At 35.1% G+C, this 20480-nt stretch overlaps 2 long non-coding RNA genes across 2 annotated transcripts; both read left to right on the top strand.

Annotated features, from left to right (window-relative positions):
• Positions 1-8292: 8292 nt before the first annotated feature.
• Positions 8293-9393, top strand: LOC133805027 (uncharacterized). The gene is made up of 3 exons (XR_009878764.1): positions 8293-8354; positions 8761-8871; positions 9290-9393. It is a non-coding gene; the product is annotated as an uncharacterized LOC133805027 (long non-coding RNA).
• Positions 9394-10129: 736 nt separating this feature from the next.
• On the top strand, positions 10130-10515 carry LOC133807417 (uncharacterized). Its single transcript, XR_009879367.1, has 3 exons — positions 10130-10204; positions 10285-10365; positions 10481-10515. It is a non-coding gene; the product is annotated as an uncharacterized LOC133807417 (long non-coding RNA).
• The last annotated feature ends 9965 nt before the right edge of the window (positions 10516-20480 follow it).

Raw genomic sequence — 20480 nt, 5'->3', positions numbered from 1 at the left:
TTGCTCTATGACTTAGGGGAAAGTCACGACCCACTAAGTTAAGTCGAAACCCGCCTGGGGATTTTAGCCTTAGAATTGCTTCTAGAATTGGTAAGGCTCGGGGGTTCGAACCTAGGTGCTCGGGACAATTTCTACTACCCGGTTTACTAGAAATTAAGGTCCCAAAGGCTAGTTTCTGTCTCCTAGGTATTTATTTTGATTGGAAGTTGATGGATACTCATTGGCCTTTGTGACTAGGTTTATCACCAAGGCCCAGGACTGCGAATCGTGCTCGGAACCATTTCATTCTCCCCGCTTGGAATTAATGGTAAGAAAACTGCACCCTTGTGTGGCTATGTTAGGACTAAGATTCCCCAAATTGAATACAAATGTTGTATGATTGTGATATCCCATGTGAGCATGAAATAAACAGCCTAAGAGAATCGAGGCTGATAATTTGCGCACAGGACACGGCTCTGCCACTGTGAGCTGGGGTTAGCTAGATAAGCACTGGACTCAGCCTAAGCGAGCCAGAGTCAGTGGGTTAAACAAAGGGTGCGGCCTAAGGGCGTCGACCCTGAGTAATGTAAGATGATTGTGATAAACTGTTGAGTATAAATATGCTTACTATTGTCAATCAGATGTTTATGGCTTGTTAAATACCAGAATGATTGGCTTGTGATTCATTGAATGTCATCACTAATCATGTATCTGCTATGGCCTACTCTGGTTATTTTTCTTGTGAATTATTTGATTTATCATTATTGTTTATGCTATGTTGCTATGGTTTTCTTGCTAGGCCTTGGCTCACGGGTGCTACGTGGTGCAGGTAAAGGCAAGGGTAAGATGGACCAACCATGAGTGGGAGAGATTTGGGGGCAGAGTGTACATTGTCAGCTGCTCGTCTGCCACAACTGAGGGATTATACAGGGACAGAAAACCTAAAATGTGTATTTTTCCATTAGAATGACCTTTGAGTATACATAACTTTTGGAAGTTTGTAAATTTGTCCTTTAAAGCCTGTTTTTGGGATCCCATGTACTAAACATTTATTTTAATGAAAATTGTCTGTTTACGACCAAAATCTTTTAACTCTAACTTGTTTATGACATTAGGATCACATTTTTATTCAAATGACTTGAATAGAAAGTCTTGCACTATTTTAAACACACAGTGTAATAGTCTTGGTTATCCAGGGCATTACAATTTAAATCCTTGATAAAATTAATTATTTATAATTTGAACCTTCATTTAAACTTATTTATTAATTTAGTCACCAACTTGTCTTAAATAATAAATCCACCCTAAAATCTCTTTTCTTCTCTAAATTGTATAACTCTGTGAAACTATCCAAAATTGACTTGGTCAACTTTGATAATTCTAATTGATAATTAAATCAATTAATTGAGACTATCTAGATGATTTTATCCAAGGTACAGTGGGGACCATGGGCCTATGAAATCAAGCTCCAATAAGTTATCATAAGTTTAACAAATAAATTTACTAACTTATTAATTCCTCGTGACTCCACTAACGACTCAAAATTGCACTCTTGAATTCATAGAATGTTCAATAAGAAATATAGATATGTTATTAGTTATCCTTTGTTACAACCATAATTGTCACTCAATCCTCTATAGATGGTCTACAATGAGATGTGACTAAAATAACATTTTACCCCTCATTGTATTTTATCCTTAAAACACTTAGTTCTTTGTAAATGATATTTCAGTAAACTAATATTAATTATTGAAATGAGATCTCTATCATTTAGCTCCTTGAACCAAACTAAAAGGAACCATCGTTTTACTTCTTCATCAGAAGCTATAGATGTTTGTATCTATGATTAACACCCCCACTAAATTATAATACCGAGTTCCCAAGATGTAAGTATGGGCTAGTCCGTAGGGTAACCTGGTAACGAGCAAATCAAAGAACTCAAATAATACAATTAGTTTGAATACTAACCACTCAAAATCTAGATTGAATTGACCTATGATCAATTATATGATATGACTAGAATAGTTAATAATAATATGTACTTATCCTATCTATTGTCAATATCGGTCCACTCCAATGCAAAAAATACATCCGAACTTATCTACTTTGCCAATGTTCTAGAAAGAACATAACACTGTAATGTGTAAGTAGATTATATAGTAGATTGGAAAGTCAGTGTAAATCCTGTGTACTGACTAATCTTAGGACTAACTTATGTTTGAACATATAATCATATTTATATTACACTGTGATTACATCACAATAAATAGGATTACCTATATGCTCAACATTTAATAGAAGTTTATATCAAACAAATAATCATGAAAATAAAACATCTGAGCAAAGTGATTGATAATAAAATATGATTACAAAGAAATTGGGTTCTAATTAGGGCTTAAAACCATCACAAACTCTCACTTGCACTAATTGAAACTAATGCCTTAATTCTACAAAGCCCATTTCCTTGATATGCTTATCAAAGGTAGCTTCTGGTAGTGTCTTTGTAAACGGATCTGCAAGATTTTCTTTAAATGCAATCTTCATAACCTTCACATCTCCCCTAGCCACATATTCTCGAATTATGTGATACTTCATTTCTATGTTCTTACTCCTCTTGTGTCGGGTTGGCCATTGCTCCTGTATTGTCACAAAACAACACAAGGCTTATCAATATTTTGTTCAAATCCATAGGTTTTGATTATTTCATCAAACCTCAGATTCTAGGAACGAGAAGCTTGCTTAAGTCCATAAATGGACCTATTCAACTTGCAAATTTTTCCTTCTTGTCTAGCTATTTTAAATCCTTCTGGATGTTCCATATAAATGACTTCGTCAAGCTTCCCATTAAGAAAAGTTGTCTTGAAGTCCATTTTTCAGATCTCATAGTCGAGAGCAACTACTATGGATAACAGGATGCGAATGGACTTGAGCATGGCTACCGGACTAAAAGTTTCCTCATAGTCCACTCCTTCTCTTTGGGTATAACCCTTTGCCAATAATTGAGCTTTATAAGTTTCGATATTTCCATCAACACCTCAATTCTTCTAGTAGATCCACTTGCACCCAATGACCCTAAAGTCACTAGGTGCTTCCACAAGATCCTAGACGGAATTTTAGTACATGGACTCCATTTCCTATTTCATGGCTTTGAGCCATAGTTCCTTTTGAGGGCTAGCCATTGCTTGGTTGAAAGATAATGAACCATTGTCACTAGTGTCACCACCAAGCATATTGGTCTCACCATCCAAACCATAGCGAATTGGGTTCCTAAAAACCCTCCCACTACGACGAGGCTCCATGACTGTTTGGTTAGGAATAGTGGTACTTTCTTCATTTAAATCGACTTGCGTCTGTTGGACACGAAGAGTGGGAATTTAATCATCAATTTGCGTTGATGACAATGGAAAATTGGTTGGAGTCGATTCTTCATCCATCTACTCTAACACAACTTTGTTGCACTGTTTGAAGTTTTGGACATAGTCATTTTCCAGAAATGTAGCATTCGTAGAAGTAAACACTTTCTTTTCTGAATGACTATAGAAAAGTCCACCCCAATTTCCTTTAGGATAGCCAAAAAATAAGCAAACTTCGGTTCACGGTTCTGGCTTTCCTTCATTTTTCCTCAAGACGTGGGCGAGACACCCCCAGATTCTAAAATGACGTAAACTAGGTTCACGACCATTCCTGTGTTCTAAAGGTGTTTTGGGGATTGATTTCGACGGTACAACATTTAGAATATCGTTCGCAGTTTCAATTGCATGTCCCCAAAATGAAGTTGGTAGAGTTGAGTAACTAAGCATACATCTAACCATTCCCAATAAATTTCTGTCTCGGCGTTCCGCTACACCATTTTGTTGTGAAGTACCCTAGGCAGTAAGTTGTGATAAATTCCCAAGTTCAGTTAAATGATCATGGAATTGCATATCCAAATATTCTCCACCCCTATCAGATCGCAAGATCTTTAACATTTTACCTAATTGGTTCTGAGCCATAGCTAGGAATTCCTGAAACTTTGAAAATGCTTTTGATTTCCTATGCATTAGGTAACAAACATGAGTATCACACTACAACAATTTTGACCAAATATGACATAAAAATATGACATATTTGTAGGAGTGTTATTAATATACCTAATAAAAAAACACACGAATCCAATTGGCGGCAAATGAAAACTTAGGCGCCTGATGAAAAAGAAGAAGCAATACATAGGCGCCAAATGAAATTGACCAAAGGAAAAAACAAAAGAGGGGTTTTCTCAATTATGAATCCCTAATACCTATCTCACATTCATCAGCCTCTTGGTTCTCTCTCTCTCTCTCAACTCTCTCGTCTTCACGCCGGTTCTCTCTAGTCCCATTTGTTGAGCCGCTTAAACACACCTCGACCAGCTACCCTGTCCTTCTCAGTGTATCTCTCCCAGTCACTGGCTAGAAGAAAGAACCCAGGTAAACGTGACCTTCATTTGTCTCTCCCTCTCATTTTATTCCCTTTTGTTTATCTAGGTTTTGCTTCTTTTTCAAGGAGTGTCGATTGCGCCGCCATTGATATGTCTAAGCTTGGCAATTATTGGTTTGATTTTGTTTGGAAATTTTGGCTCTCTTTCCTTCTTTGTGACTCTCTCTCTGTACGCCCTGATTTTCCCACGGGCTGATTAGCAAGTCGAGCTGCGGCCTAACCATGATTACCTCATGATCATCCCCAGGGGCCGGAGCTTCTATCGTAGTGTCGTGCCTTCCTAGCTCGAGGAAGCCCCAAGAGCTCGCCTTCACTGCCCAAGGACGGGGCAGGGTTTCCGAAGGTCGAAGACCGAGCTAAGTATGAAGCTCGTGATACGAGCTTCATATGGAGGCTATGATCCTTTGCGAAGTCAACACACGCAAGGTAAACGTGCACATATCAGGCATCACGTGTCTGATATCCCCCTGACTTCTCGGACACGCAGCAGGAACGTGCGTATTCAGACACCCACGACTGGGTTGGGCCGTGCGGCCCATTACCTCCTTACTTATTGATTTGACCACACTTATGTGTCAGGTTTAGGAATTAATCATGAATGTCACAGAATTGATACGATAAGTAAGAAGGTCACAGGATGGCCTTCTTACCAACTTCCAGGTGCCTTCTCCTATAAATATGGAGACCCTGGGAGTTGATAAGGGTTGGAAAAAATAACCTCTTGTAAGAAATACTCTGTAACCAAATACTCAATATAGATCAATAATATTGACTAGTGGAGTAGAAGGATTTTAACCTTCGAACCACTTAAAAAACGTGTCTTGAGTCACCTCTTTCATCCTCTAAGATCATATATCTGTTTCGGTTCTATATTTGGCACTAATCCCTTTCTCTTCTTCTCTTAATTACCTGTTGGCGAAGAACCGCGTCGACACTCTCCATCAATCAGGTTCTTCTCATTTCCTTCTCCAGATTTAGTTCTTTCCCTCTCACCCACGATCTCATTCTCTCTTTCTATTTCTCTGTTGTTTTAGATGTTAGCATGGAGGTGGGACTGTGGGGATGGTGTTGTAACCGCGGGGACTTCAATGGGACTAGGGTACCATTGCCGTGAAGAAAATAGTCTATTTTGATTACATCCCCAATTATCTAAAAGGGTAATGAAGATTTTTTATTCATAGGCATCATCTTTGATTAGTTTTTAAAATAATTATTATATATGGTTTTTGTTTTAGGGATTTATGCAATTTTTAATATGAATTATTGATGATGTTTCTATTAACTTTAGGTTTGGTTTGTTTGAGGATTTTGGATTACTAAATTTGGTGGCTTTGAGGTTTGTGGATATGCTGCTAGCTTTGGGTATTCTGTTTTTTATATTGGTTTTAGATTTAGAGTTTTTGTGTTTTATGTTTCTGTATATAGTTTTTTTGTTTATCCTAGTTGTGTTTACTGTTTACTGTTTCTGTATATATTGGTTTGTTTGTTTATCCTAGTTGGGTATTATGTTTTATTCAAGCTCTGTTATGCAATTTTACTTAGGTCTCAACTTTAGTTAACGAATCTAAGGTATCTGGCACTTGATTTTGTTTCATGTTTCATGTTGCAAATTGAAATTGTTTAGCTCTTGTGATGGATGCTTGGTGAATGGTGAAGATATTTTTTCTTTTTCGCAACTCAATGAGTTGTGTGGGGCGATAGTGAATGGTTAGTTGTGTTTTATTTTTTAGGTGCCAGAGAACTTGGACTCTTGATCAGAATTAGACAAAAAGACAACTATTAGTGATCTTAATGAAAGACATGGTAAGTTATTTTTTTTAAGGAATCCTTTTCTTATTTTTAATCTAGATAATTTTTATCTCAGTTTCTGTGTAAGAAAAACACTGAGAGAATGATGAGATTGATTGAAACTGTCAAGTAGATGAAAATTAATTTTCTACTTATTAACTATCATCCAACTCAAAGATGTTGGCTTCGCATAGCATCAGAATGATTTGTTGCCACCGTAGTTGATTTTAAGACTAGTTTGGCTGTTTCCCAACTATTTTATGAGTTTCATTTGACTAAGATTTTTACTTTGGAATTCAGATTGCATATTTGTAGTATGTGCTAATGATTTTTGTTTTTGTGTGTTTCTGAGTGAAGCAAGAAAACTGTTTGATGAAAGTTCTAAGTTAGATGTTATATTTTAGAGTTCTATAATTATGGGTTTTCTAAACTTGGAGAAGTTGATAAAGCTATTAGGTTGTTTGATTGGATGCCATCAAGAAATCCCATTTCTTAAATTACTTGATTGGTGGGTATTTTAGCTAGGATGCCATCAAGAAATCTACCACCTATTTGGTAAAGGTTCTAAATTGTATTTTGGATTAGTTTTCTCTGTGATAATACAAACTTTTTAAATTTACTTGAAATTAGTAGTAGTAGTAGTAGTAAACTACAATAATTTTTCTTGCTAGCTAGTTACATCATAGAAAAGCAAATCCCAAATCATGTAAAACATATTAAAATTTGGGTCTAGTTTGATTTTCTGTTTCTTTATACATTTCAAGGCCACGAGATTATTTTATTGCAAGAAGTTCAATAAAATCAAAAAATTAAATACATTTCTTTCTAGTTTTGTGTTCCCTTCCCCACCTGCAACTTTCTCATTTTGACAAATTGGTTTTTTCTACTTTGTTTGGTGAGTGGTATCTCTGTTTGTATTCATTATTCTAGTGACAAACCTCACTGAGTTGTATTATATGACCTATCAGTTCTTAAGTATAACAAATACTTTTGTATGTATGTATGTACAATATGTAATGCAAGCTTGTGTTGTTTTACATGCAAACTATACAATATGTTTGGATCATATAAATAAACTAAGTATTGGGTTTTATTGTGCAAGTAACATCGTGTCTTATGAGTATACCATTTTCCTTTATTCTTCTTTTTTTCGGGTATTTTCTTTGTTATAGTTCATGCTTATTTAAGAAAATTGATAACTATTGTAAAATGACATTATTTTGTCTTGAAATGGTGTGGCTAAAGGATTCTTGATGCAAACAATTTCACTGGAGGGTTCCTTCTGACTCTCACTAATCTCGCTGAACGGTAGGATTTGACTAAGAAATAAATAGTTATTTTGGGTTTTTATTATTATTTTTTTGAGTAAATTGATGATGGCTCTTTTGGAAGAAGCGAAATATCATTTGATAAGTTATTAATCTGCCTTTTTTTTAATCATTGACAGAATATCAAGATTTTGATTTAACAGTGATTAGTTTTGCCTTTTGATTAAGTGACTGTTTATTTTTTCTTCCACTCGTGTGATATTCTTATGAGTGCTCCAATCTTAAAGTCTTTATGAATAACCTTAGTAGTGGTAGATTTAATAGGTTATGCTTCTCTCAGGTGCTCATATATCTTTTCTTTTGTTCAGTTTTCAGTTTAATGTGAATAAATCATTTGAATATGAATATAGACACACACATATATACATTCTTTGTGTTTGTAGTATAGTTTATATATATTGTTTTTTTTAAGTGATGAAGGTAATTGAGCCTACTCCGTGAGGAAGCGGGGCTGATTTTCTTTTTTTTTTTGAAGTGAGGGGCTACTTTGATCTTAGCATGAAATTTGAATATGATATTGATTTTTGATGGTCTATGTTTTGTGTTGGTGGTGCTACTGTTTTGTGTTCTCATTAACAATTGGAAAACATTTTTTTTATTAATCCAGACTTATTTTTTTTGTCTCTGTTACAGGTTATACTCTTGAGGATGTAATAAAGGGAATGAAGGTATAAAATTGCTTGAACTCTTATTTATTATGGCAACTTTCCTTAACCAAATTGCTATGGTATATTATTGTTGCAGATCATGAGGGAGACTTTGATATATTTGTCACATCTTGATCACGAGGACACGGAAAAGCTGGTATGGGTTTATGGAAAATAAAGTAGTAAATGTATTGAAATATTTTTCATGTTTTCTATTTGTACCAACGTTAGTACAAGCTTGTGTTACCTATAGTTTTTATTTATATTTATGTCTAATAATATTTATGTTATGATGCGACCTATTTTGAGTGGAAATTTCTTTCAAGTCATGTGGCTGTAGCTTGGGGGCTGCTGATAGTGAATAGTTTGAGGAAAAATATTAGTGGGGAATTTCTTTTATTGGCCATTCAATTGAAATTATTTTCTGCTTGTATAATTATAATGGAACACCTTGTTTCTATCTTGTCAGACACTTGCAGAGAAAATGTGTCATTTGATTGTGTTATATATTATTTTCATTATAAATTCTATCGTATGTTGTCTATTCTTCTTGTATGATGCAGATGCTAAAGAAGCTAAGCAAACAATTAAGTGGCGAGGATTGGAATTGGAACAACTTAAACACATTATGTTGGGCAATAGGGTCTATATCTGGTTCGATGATGGAAGAACAGGTACATTTTTAACTTTCCCTATAAATGTTATTTCTACTCATTTTCTATTTGTGATAATAGTTTACTTGGCATTTCTGTTTTGGCTACAAAAAAATGTTTATTCTGATCTAAGACAGTCACATGGTCAGTGTAAGCTTGTACTTTATTTCCTTGTAAATGTTATTTACACCACATATTGTTATGAGTTTGTGAGGGCACATGTCCATGCATCTGTCATGTGGTGTTAGGGATCTTGATGTACAACCCAGAGATCACTTTTACATGCCCCTCTCATTTGGGAAAATATGAGAGTTTATTTATTTAAATGTTATACCTGTTTCTTGATAATGTGTTTGCATCATCAAATTCATAAGAAATATTCATGTTTTGGAGGTCAATGTATGCCCTTCATATTTTTTATGTTGGTTTGCTTTGGCAGGAGAATAGATTTTTGGTTATGGTCATTCGTGACTTGCTGAATTTATGCGAAATCATGAAAGGGAAGGATAACAAAGCTGTCATCGCAAGTAACATTATGTAAGTATTCATGATTGAATGATTGATTATCTATCTTGAGTTGAGGTGGAATGCATATAGATATAGCCTGCCAGGCCATAACACCTCATTCCATCCAGATTCTTTGGTCATTTGTAGAAACCATGAATTTTAGCCACTTGATTTTAATTGAGTAACTTTGAGAACTATGAGAAGCTTGGTTGGAGGTATACAACTAGTACATAATCCTCCTCTCTTTCTGGAGGTATGTTGGACAGTACCCGAGCTTTCTAAGAGCTCACTGGAAGTTCCTAAAAATTGTTGTGAACAAATTGTTTGAGTTCATGCATGAGACACATCCTGGTGTTCAAGTATTTGTTCTGTTGTGGTTTTCTTGGTTAGGTTTAAGGCTTAAAAGTTACTGAGAAATTTTGTCTTTTAAATTGAATGGTTTGTCTACATAAGTGTTGCTAAAGCTTTGTGTTCATGTGTTTCAGGATATGGCCTGTGACACATTCTTGAAGATTGTTCAGAAGTGCAAATGGAAATTTGTAATTGTTCAGGTAACAATTACTTTGAGAAACTCACATTTTTTATTTGAATTCCGGCTGTTCATAGTTGCCAATATTTTTCTCTGGGTTCAGTTATATTTGCAACTAAGTAAAGGGTGATATTAACTTGCTTTCACAATTAAGGGAAACTAGAGTGGATTATTTTGTTAACTCCTATTTATTCAGTACTTTGCTCCTTTTTATTTGCAGGTTGGAGAAAATGAACCATTTATAAGTGAACTTTAACAGGCCTTCCAACCACTGTTGCAGATCTTGAGCCTCATCAGATTCATTCATTCTATGAATCGGTAGGACTTTTTAGTTGGACCTATTTACTTTGTTATACATAAAACGGTCATACACATTTAAAACAGGTGGTTTGTTTCAGGTTGGTCATATGATTCATGCAGAATCTGATCCTCAGAAGAGGGATGAGTTTCTACAGAGATTGATGGAGCTGCCTAATCAGGTCATTTAAATTTTATTTACTTCTCTTGGTCATCTCCATTTATGTTTTTGTCAGATACAAAATAGATCACATATGCTATATACTGAATTCCTTGTGCTATTACTTTGTAATGCAGAAATGGGCTGAAATTCTAGGACAGGCACGCTTAAGCGTTGATTTCCTAAAGGATCAAGATGTGATAAGGACGGTGTTGAATATTGTGTGTATAGATTCTTGGCTCCTACTTCACTTCTGTGATGTATGTGGAGCATTGGTGTGAGGAGAATTTCAGGAGCCTAACACTAGGCAGCCTAGATTTTTGTGACATGAAATGGTTAGTCGCTAAAAAAATACTATGTCATATACCTTTTTTTTTTTATTGAGTTTCAGATGATCTCCAGAATATATTGTTTACAAATTGGTGCAACATAATTTGTTATTTTTTGAAACAAATCTACCTGTATTATTACTTAAGAAAAATACAAGTAAAGAAGGAAAACTCCATCAAAACAGACCAAAACAGAAATAAAAGACAGGGAATCTGGCTTTTTATTTTATGTGTGTATTTTATGTTTGTGTATTTATGTATATATGTTTAACTTTACCTATTCTCTGGTTTGATACCATTTCTCTAACCTGTATTATTTGGTCTTTTTGCTTCAGTTACCTCAACATATTGAGATACAATAATAGGGGTACTCTTCCTTGTTGTTACATGTTTCTTAATTACAGTTAGTGAGGAAAAGTATTCACATAATATACGATGAGCAGTTGCTTCAACTAAATTGGGGAAGATATTGAACTCCTATGCCATATTGGCCATGAAAATGTAAGGACTGTGAAGAATTAGAATAGCTCCTTAAGCTCTTAGCCATTTGAACTCCTTAAGCGATTTAGCCATTTGAACTCCTTAAGCGATTTTCACCTTCTTTACTAATTTTGACCTCATTATTGACTAGTTCAGAAGAGAATTTGGGTTTAGTTTTACACTAATGAACATGACTATTTCATAGATGTTTCATATCTTGCAAAGCTGATTTGTTATGGTTTATACTGTACATATTTTTGTTTAATCTAACATTACTTACTTAAGTAGTGTTGGGTTTCATTGCGTTTTGCTTTTCATATATGTTTCATTGTAGAGTTAAATTGTTTGACAATAAAAAGAGATTAACAGTTGTAGGCTTTAAAAAATTTCAGAGCAACATCATGAGGAGGTTTGCCTTGGAAACCTGAGGAGATTTCAATTTAGAGAGCTTCAATGGCAACAAACAACTTCAGCAGCAAGTACTTGGTTGGATGATGAATTGAAGGATGGACAAAGTTTCATGCATGATTTACTTTTGTGTATCTTGTAATGTTTCTGTTTTTCATTTTTAAAGTACAAAATGTTCAAGATTATAAAACTTTATTATGTTATGCTTTCAAATTTAAGTTAGAACTAAGATCTCATGAAGTAGCATATTCATGGTTTGAATTAGTTATTGTTTAATGTAATACTTGTGGTTTATCAATCTATTGAGAATTACATTTTATGATTAATTTTGATTTTTTTTATCAAAATACAATAATGAAAATCTTTTAATTAAAAAAAACCTTATAAGTATACTTATCAAAATAAAATTTAAAATATATTATCCACACTAAAGTAACAAAATTTTATTACTAGACTTTTAATATGTTATGATTTAGAAATATATTATAAGCATAACAAATTGTTATGATTTATATAATATAACAAACTAAAAATGCTATCAAAATAATCAAATGTAACAGTGGAAAAGTGTTATGCATAAAGTATAAGATTAAACTCCAAATTTATAATCAAATACTCTAACTAAATGTTATTATTTGAATATTATAGCAACTAAAAATGTGTTATTGAATAGTTTAAGATAACATCGAACATAACATTCGAATACTGTTATAGAAAAGACAGGACTTTTAATAACAGGGGCTATGTTAGCATTTTCAGAAGCGCTATCAATACTCCCGGTTAGCAGTTTTTAAGTGTTATGAATACTGTTTTTTCTTGTAGTGTCAAGAGTAATCGTCAATGAAAGTGAGAAATATTCTCCACCCCTATCAGATCGCAAGATGTTTAATGTTTTACCTAATTGGTTTTGAGCCATAGCTAGGAATTCTTGAAACTTTGAAAATGCTTTTGATTTCCTATGCATTAGGTAAAGACATGAGTATCTAGAGTAATCGTCAATGAAAGTGAGAAAATACTCAAAACCACCCCTAGCTTGTACATTCAAAGGTCCACAAACATCTTAATGAACAAGTCCAAGTGGTTCTTTGGCCCTATCACTCTTTGCAGAGAATGGACACTTGGTCAGTTTGCCTTCTGGACATGATTCACAGACACGTAATTCACCTAAGGTGAGTTCCCTCAAAGGCCTGTCCTTTGTAAGTCTTTGAATTTTATCATAGCTAATGTGACCTAGTCTCAAGTGCCATAAATATGTCATGTTATTGTGACAGTCAGAATCCTGTGATCCGTAAGGGGAAAGACTGGGTAAGTTGTGCAATCCCACACCGCCTGGGGAAGGTCAAGTGTGATGATTCTAAGACTGTGTAGGTATGGGACTACACAGTTGAAGAGGGCTTAAATGGATTGATGGGTACTACCTATATCAGGAAAGTGCATCTTCTTTTCGGTAGCCCATCACTTGAGAACTCCATGGTTAAGTGTGCTTGGCCTGGAGTAATCTAGGGATGGGTGACCTCCTGGGAAGTTTTCCCAGGAAGTGTGCGAGTGAGGAAAAAGCACGCTGGAAAGACTTGTCTTGGTTTGTAGGGCCAGTAGTCATTCCAGAAAGCAGCCATAGTGACGTGGGGCGTCACATAATGGTATCATAGCCTTGACCCAGCCGGAAGTGTGGCCGACGAGGACGTCGGGCCCGTAAGGGGGGGTGATTGTGACAGTCAGAATCTTGTGATCCGTAAGGGGAAAGACCAGGTAAGCTGTGCAATCCCACACCGCCTGGGGAAGGTCAAGTGTGATGATTCTAAGACTGTGTAGGTATGGGACTACACAGTTCAAGAGGGCTTAAATGGATTGATGGGTACTTCCTATATCAGGAAAGTGCATCTTCTTTTCGGTAGCCCATCACTTGAGAACTCCATGGTTAAGCGTGCTTGGCCTGGAGTAATCTAGGGAGGGGTGACCTCCTGGGAAGTTTTCCCAGGAAGTGTGCGAGTGAGGACAAAGCACGCTGGAAAGACTTGTCTTGGTTTGTAGGGCCAGTCGTCATTCCAGAAAGCAGCCATAGTGACGTGGGGCGTCACAGTTATCATTATCAATCTTTTGATGTTTATCGGTCCTAGGTTTAGCCACTTTGAATAAATCATTATTAAGAGTGAGGGGTTTGTTAGGTCGCAGAATATAAAGCCCGTTCTCCAAACATGCAATACACAATTGTGATCCATTGAAAGAATTAGATATTTTATAACATGTGAAAGTCATAACAAATTGTTCTAATTGCAACATCGAATCTTAAAATAAATTTCTACTATAATCCAGAATAAAAAATAAATCTTTCAAGATTAAATATTTATTTCTGAACTTTAGGCGAGCTCTTCCTCTAGCTTGGACCATAACGAACGCTCTGTTCCCAACTCTAAGCTTTAAGCCGCCTTCATCCACTTCCACCCACGATTCAAGAAGCTATAAAGAGTTACGAACATGGTTAGTAGATCCAGAATAAACAATCCAAATGGATTTATCATTCTCTAAAACACATGTTTTGAAGATGAATGAACTATAATCATTACCTTTGTTTTTCGCTGGTAGAAACATGGGGCAATCCTGTTTCCAAAGCCCCTTCTCTTTGTAGTGAAAACACTTACCTTTACCTTTCTTGTTTTTGTTTTTCTTCCCCTTAGGCATCTATACACTTGGTTGTGCACTTGTATTTTCAGCCTTTGCAGGCCTGGGGTTGTTGTTATGTCCATTTTTCCTCTTGTTTCCAGGTTTCGAAGAAGAAGCTAGGTTAGCTTTAGCCTTAGCTGGATCAGTAGCAACATTAGTAGTCTTCTGTTCTCCTCCCTTACTATGTCCACCCATGATAGATTTGAAAGTTTGAGGCTCGTTCATGAGCTGCGTTTGACCATAGTTGAGTTTATTCATCACATAGTTGGTGGTGAACGGCAGGAAACCTGGAGAGAGACTGTTGAGGATTAAGTCGAATTGAGTCTCCTCATCTATTATGGCTTCGTGAAGTTCAGCTTGCTGAAAGTAGTTGGTCATCTTTATCAGGTGATCACGAACGTGCTGAGACGGTGCCATCCGAGCACTGCATATTTCTTGGTTGCCTCAAAATGAGCGTGCATATACTTTGCACTGAACATGTCTTAGAGTTGATCCATGATTTTGTAGGTCGTCTCGACATTCTCCATCTTTGTCTTGAGAGTGTCAACCATACTCGTCAATATGTAGTACCGTGCCTTGTTATTGGATAGCTGCCAACACTCATATTTGTCTCTTACAGACTTGTTAGCTCCTTCAGCGGGAACTTCTAGGGATTCCTCAGTCATGACGAACTTGGAGTTGTAACCAATAAACACTATGTTGATTCTCTGCTTCAACTTAAGGAAGTTTTCTCCAGTGAGTTTCTCCATCGAAAGTTGAGAAAGGATGGGAGTAGAAACAACCATACTTAAAACTACTAGTTATCAATAAAATAGAAGTCAATCACATTTGCTCAATAAAACTTCTATTTACTCTAATTTCAAGAAACATCATAACATATACCATAAATATGTAAGATATGGAAAAAAATATCAAAATAATCATATCTCTATTTCTTTAGGTTTTTAACTAATCTATGATATTGTTGTCCCGGTTGGCGAGAGTCAAAATAACATTAGTTAAATAGATTTGTAAACTAATTTAATAATCGACACCTTTATTAACAACCTACTATTCGATCCAAATAAGAAAATTGAATCTCTTATTTTATGAGCTAGACCCACAGTTTCGATAATCATAGATTTAGTCATAGTAGTCACCGTAGGGGTGAGTCTAGTAGAATTTGACCTACAATTATCTATCTTTCGAAATCTAACCTTGTCAAAATAACTAATGAAAACCTTCCGTTGGGGGAAGAATCAAACCGTCTCGAGGCCACATTAAGCTATTGCCCTTGTTAAACTAACGGTGGAGATCGAACATTATTCTCAAAACAAGCTCATTATTAAAATAGTATTTTTATTATTATTTTCGAAAATGAATGACTATGGTTCTCCAAAATATTGTAAAATTAAATTTTTTAAAACCAAAGTCCTATAATTTTCTATTAATTCTAAAGTGTCACATTGAAACAAATTCAATTAAATTATAATTAATTTGTTGCTAATCAATATTTAGGTTTAACTATTATAATGAACCTATACAATTAAGTCCAACTCAGGCAAATGGGCCTTAATAATTGGGCTTGTATGGAGTAGGGTTCGGTCAAGTATGTCATTCTCACTACTAAGGCCCCCATACTTCCATACAAGGTCCAAAAGAGAGAAATTTAAACCTTCATTTTATTAATTGTTATTCAATTGATTAGGCCCAATCTAATAATGCAAAGCAAATGGGCATTCACAAGTGAAACCACCCACAAGAGAGGAGTTTAAACTTTACATGTTCAATTGGGCTCAAATAATACCTAACATTTTATGAAAGTTTTATTTGAGTTTTCCCACATTTTCCAAACACAAAAAATTGGGCCACATTATACTTATATTTAAAGCCCAAATGCAAGAAAATAACTTAATAATGATGCTTGATATGTTACTAACTGGATGAGCCTAACATGTTACTATTGTGGCATGTATTATTAAATTATGCAAATATACCACAATAATATACTATTTTTCAAAAATACCATAATTAATTAACATAGAATTCATCAGACAAAATTCAATATAATTAATTAAACATGTTCCAAAATATTAAATTAACTAAAATAGAATTTGTCAAACACAATTCAATTTTAAATAATTAATTTAAACTAGGTTGTTAAGTTGTTAGGAATGATATGATATTTTATTTATAAATATATTAACCAATTTTAAAATATCAAAATATCTTTTACCAAAATTAAAATATCAAGAATTATCTGATAACCAATTTCAAATATTTTAAACAATAAAAATATCTTGAATAATCAAATAACTAATTTTAATATTTCATTTATAACAAAATAAAAAAAAATATCTTAGATAAAAAATTCAAAATATTTAAAAAAAACCAAAATATCTAAATTAATCAGACAATCAATTTTAAATATTTTAAACTTAACTGGACAAATATCCAATTTTAAAAAATTATTTTTTTGTTTTTTTTTTTGCCAAAAAGTACCACCACGGGGTCCAGCACCGACATCATACGGACGTTCAAAACATAAGTAATCTGTGCAATTTTTCAATCCCAAAACAAGTAAAAAACAACCAAATTATTGCTAAATTTACATAAGAAAACATAAACATGCACCAATAACATGTACCATCAAATTAATACCCTAACATATCAATTAATTCCATACATGTTCACTCATAAAAATAAAGATTACCAAAGACTCTGAGGCAAATTGTTAGGAAAATTTATACATGATCTTGTTTGTCTTCATGTAAATCTTATATTAAAGAAACTAATGTAAGACAACCTAGAACATGTTTTTACGATTGAATTTAAATAGAGATCATGATAAGAACACTTATATTATATGCAGTGGCATCTATTAGTCCATCCTTTAGTTTCTCTAACCCTTGAATCCTTTCTATCGTAGGGTGTCAACAAGAAACTGAACCGATCTTCAAATTTCTTCACAGCCTTCCAAAGTATCCTTAGAATCACCTAGACTATAGTGGGCAATTCTCAACATATGAGATAGATAGAAAGAGAAGAAGAATAGAATAGAATATTGAGTCTTAGAAAAGGACTTAAGCTGTAGAGAGAATCTAAAACCTACAGCATCAAGAACACATATTCTGATCTTCTCAGATTGACCACTCATATCGTCTGTTGGATCGTCTTTCAAAAATCTGATTTCAACTCTCACTAAGCATTCCTTTTATAGGCTCAATTAGATCACTTATTTTAATTAAAAAATCACTAAAATAATAGATAATTTGAGCCATTAGGTCAAAATTCTCATGGACTTTAGGCTCGTGAAATTTCTCATTTTATTATAAGCCCATTGGACTTAAAATCAAGGCATGTATTATTTAATTAATTATTTAAATCCCACTCAAAATTCTACTGATTTAATTATTTAAATCCTTAATCAAATTAATTATTTATAATTTGAACCTTGATTTAAACTTATTTATTAATTTAGATACCAATTTGTCTTAATTAATAAATCTGCCCTAAAATCTCTTTTCTTCTCTAAATTGCTTAACTCTGTGAAACTATCCAAAATTTACCTGGTCAACTTTGATAATTCTAATTGATAATTAAATCAATTAATTAAGACTATCTAGATGATTTTATCCAAGGTACAGGGGGACCATGGGCCTATGAAATCAAGCTCCAATAAGTTATGATAAATTTAACAAATAAATTTACTAACTTATTAATTCCTCTTGACTCCACTAAAGACTCAAAATTGCACTCTTGAATTCATAGAACATTCTATAAGCAATATAGATACATTATTAGTTATCCATTGTTACAACCCTAATTGTCACTCAATCCTCTAAAGATGGCCTACAATGAGAAGGGACTAAAATACTGTTTTACCCCTCGTTGTGTTTTATCCTTAAAACACATAGTTCCTTGTAAATGATATTTCAGTAAACTAAGATTAATTATCGAAATGAGATCTTTATCATTTAGCACCTTCAACCAGACTAAAAGGAAACCATCATTTTACTTCTTCATCACAAGCTATATGTAACATCCCAAAATTACCTAATAAGGCTTAGGGCCTTGATTAGGGGGATAGGATGGCAATATATGGAGTTATACGTTTATTTGTTATATTTAATTATAATTATGTGGATTATGTGATAATATGGCTAGTTGTGCATGTTTAGAGATATTATATATGCATGTGGGCCTGCATCTTATTAGAACGACAATTTTGATAATTTGGCCCATTGCCTGCATAATTGTATATTTATGTGCATATATGTGATATATGTGAGATACCGCATTATTATGTGGGTTAATTTGGGCTACTCGGCATGAGACGATCCTAGGGAGCAAGTTATTGGGAAAGTCACAATGGGACCCAATACCCAACTCGGGGCGAGTCAAGGGGTATTTTGGGTAATTGGCATTTAATTAGGTTATCGGGTAATGGAAATGTATAATTGGAGATATATTTGGAGTTAGTGAGTTTAGGAGGGAATGTTGGGGAATTTGACCATTTTTCCCTCGGGGACGTTTTTGGTACCCCAAGCCTCGAAATTAGCTTGAGTCATTTAACCTTAGGAATCTAAAGACAAAACACCAAACAATTAGACACTAACCGACTCTTTCTCTCTCACCTCACCCTCTTCCTCTCTAAGTTCTCCTAAGCTAGTCATTGAAGAACTAAGGACGATTTTGGCTAGAAATCAGGGAATTGAAGCCTAAACTTGGGGAAATAATTCTATTGCAGCTTGTGGGATTAATCATCAGTTATGGTAAGCTCTAGACCATGATTTTTCCATTAAAATTCTGTGTTTGCTTGGCTGTTTTGGAGAGGGTTTTTGAACCTTTAAGCTTGGGAATCGACTTGATGTTTTGATTAGTTTTAAGGTTGTATTTTGTTGGGATTTGTTATTGGGAAGGTGTTAGAACTATTGTGGTAGTTGAATTATGGTTTTGGCGTGAGTTTGGGTTAGTTTGGAATTGATTTGGTTGCTGAAAAGTATGAAAATTTTGGGTTCGAGGGGCCAAGTTGCGGCTGTGTTCTTGAGGGGCCGCGACTCAGCCTGAACCCATGGCCTTCGGGGGTCTTTGTCTTGGGGGCGCACTGCGATCCTCATGGGCAAGTTGCGATCCGTGCCCCTTGATAGAGGGCAAGGGGCTCTCTGATAGGAGGGGCGCACTGTGACCATCAGCACTAGGTCGCGCCCCGCCTGGGTATTTTTGGCCTTGGGAACCTTTTCCTTAGGGCTCGAGATCGAATCTACTACCTAGTATAGTGGAACTCGAGGCCTCGGAGGCTAGGACTCGGTCTGGAAACCTTTATTTGATTGTTTTTGATGGAATCCTATATTATGGTTGTGACTAGGTTATCACTAGGGGCTCAGAACCGGGATCGTGCTCGAGGGTCGTTCTTATTTACACTTTACTTGGACCTGAGGTAAGAAAACTGCACCCAATACGTGTTATATGTTATTAGGGCTTGGCCCGACTATTGCCAATTATCATGACTAGGGCTTGGGCCCTGAGGACAATTAAACTTAAGTTATTGCTTCACATGTTGGGTGACACTTGCTTAAGTGCTTTATGATTATTGTATGAATTTTGTGGTTAAGGCATGAGGCCCCGTTAAATAGGTAACACTAGTATTGTGAGAATGATTATTCGATGGTGTTATGTGATTAACATGCATACGTGCGTATTTTGTTGGGATATGTCTATCTATATTTGTTTCGGTATTGAGGTTTCTATTACTAGATCAAGGCTTGACTTATTAGTTAAGGACGACAATAGCGCGTTGCGCGTTGGTCGAAAGGCTTAGGCCTAAGTCAACAACGTACTATTACGTTGGCCAACTATATGGTCATTATTAAACCAAGGGGTTGGGCTAGCTCTATGGCTAGTTATTCAGAGCTAAGGGAATGGGCCGAAGGTGACTCTATTGTCAAATAGCTAGGGCATAGGCCCCGGGGTTGGCTCTATGGAAAACTGTTCAAGGCAGCAGCCCCAAGTTGGTCCAATGACTTCTTGTTTGTAATTGAGCAATTGTTTATGTAGGTTATTATAGCTGGACATGCTAGATGGGTATCTAGAAGTTTATATTTTTAGTTTATGCACATGTTAAGTTTTCTTGCTTAGCCTTGGCTCACGAGTACTTTGTGGTGCAAGTAAGGGGAAGGGAAAGCTTGACCAGCCATGAGTTGTAGAGCTTTGGTGGCGGCGTGTACATATGCGATTGCTCGACCACCACGACCAGGAATATCTAAGGGGAACTAGGGTT

Source organism: Humulus lupulus, chromosome X (genome assembly GCF_963169125.1).
Source record: "Humulus lupulus chromosome X, drHumLupu1.1, whole genome shotgun sequence".
NCBI classification, from domain to species: domain Eukaryota; kingdom Viridiplantae; phylum Streptophyta; class Magnoliopsida; order Rosales; family Cannabaceae; genus Humulus; species Humulus lupulus.
This window is presented reverse-complemented; position numbering and strand designations above follow the sequence as displayed.